Genomic DNA, 1,721 nt, shown 5'->3' with positions numbered 1-1,721 from the left:
CCACCCAGCAGAAGTAGGTTGCCGTGTCCTCAGCCTTGAGGCCGTTCAGATGCAGGCTCACTGTGCTCTGCCCGCTGTCCCTCGAGATGGTGGCACGGCCCTGCACCGCCGACCCATAGTTTGTGGTACTACCAGTGCTGCCAATACCTGCGACGAATTCCAGCCCCTTGCTGGGCGCCTGTCGAACCCAGCTCATGCAATAACTGCTGAAGGTGAATCCAGAGGCCTTGCAGACGAGGCTCAGCCCCCCTCCGGGCGTCTGCAGGCCGCCCCCAGACTCGTCCAACATCACGGCCGCCATCAGGCCTGTGGGGAAGGACAGACGGCGCTGACGGAGCCGCCGACACACGGCCTGGTGCAGCCAGGACCCATAGAGACCCCATAGAGACCCCATGGACATCCCATAGAGACCCCATAGAGATCACATAGAGACCCCATAGACATCCCATAGACACCACACTGAGACCCCATAGAGACCCCTTAGAGACCCCATACAGACCCCACTGAGGCCCCATAGAAACCCCATAGACATCCCCACTGAGACCCCATAGAGACCCCAGAGAGACCCCAAAGAGGTCAGGATGGGTTCTGTATGGGGTCTCTATGGAGTCTCTATGGGGTGTCTATGGGGTCTCTATGGGATGGCCATGGGGTGTCTATGGGGTCTCTCTGGGGTCTCTATGGGATGTCTGTGGGGTCTGTGTGGGGTCTCTGTGGGGTCTGGATGGGGTCTGTATGGGGTCTCGATGGGGTCTCAGTGGAGTCTCTATGGGTCTCTATAGGGTCTCTATGGGATGTCTATGGGGTCTCCATGGGGTCTCAATGGGATGTGTATAGGGTCTCTATGGGGTCTCTATGTGGTCCCAGTGAGGTCTCTATGGGGTCTCTATGGGTCTGAGAAGGGTCTCAATGGGTCCTGGCTGCACCAGGCCGTGTGTCGGCGGCTCCGTCAGCGCCGTCTGTCCTTCCCCACAGGGCTGATGGCGGCCGTGACGTTGGACGAGTCTGGGGGCGGCCTGCAGACGCCTGGAGGGGGGCTGAGCCTCGTCTGCAAGGCCTCCGGATTCACCTTCAGCAGTTATACCATGGAATGGGTCCGACAGGCGCCCGGCAAGGGGCTGGAATTCGTCGCAGCTATTAGCAGCACTGGTAGTAGCACAGGCTATGGGTCGGCGGTGCAGGGCCGTGCCACCATCTCGAGGGACAACGGTCAGAGCACAGCCAGCCTGCAGCTGAACACACAGGGCTGAGCACAGCGCCCCCTGCTGGTGCGCGAAAGGTGCTACTAGTGGTAGTTGTGGTGCTTGTAGTGGTGGTGGTCACCGCGCTGGTTACATCGATGACCCCATAGCGACCCCATAGAGAACCCATAGACACCCCTTAGACACCCCACTGAGTCTCCTTAGAGACCCCATAGACATCCCATGGAGACCCCACAGAGACGCTATAGGGACCCCCTAAAGACCCCATAGACACCCCATAGAGACCCCATAGACTCCCCATAGATATCCCTTACAGACCGCATAGATACCCCATAGAGACCTCATAGACACCCCATATACACCCCATACAGACCCCATAGACATCACATACAGATCCCACTGAGACCCCACTGAGCCCCCGCTGAGACCCCATAGACATCCCATAGAGACCCCATAGAGACCCCAAAGAGACCCCATAGAGACCCCATAGACATCTCATAGTCATCCCATATAGATCTC

The 1,721-nt window shown here is 58.6% G+C and overlaps 1 pseudogene across 1 annotated transcript; it reads left to right on the top strand.

Annotated features, from left to right (window-relative positions):
* Window positions 1–827: 827 nt before the first annotated feature.
* Window positions 828–1,250, top strand: LOC306957623 (immunoglobulin heavy variable 3-23 pseudogene; annotated as a pseudogene). The gene has a single exon. The product of its transcript is annotated as an immunoglobulin heavy variable 3-23 pseudogene (transcript).
* Window positions 1,251–1,721: the final 471 nt, after the last annotated feature.

Source organism: Tetrao urogallus (genome assembly GCF_951394365.1).
Source record: "Tetrao urogallus genome assembly, contig: scaffold_235, whole genome shotgun sequence".
NCBI classification, from domain to species: domain Eukaryota; kingdom Metazoa; phylum Chordata; class Aves; order Galliformes; family Phasianidae; genus Tetrao; species Tetrao urogallus.
This window is presented reverse-complemented; position numbering and strand designations above follow the sequence as displayed.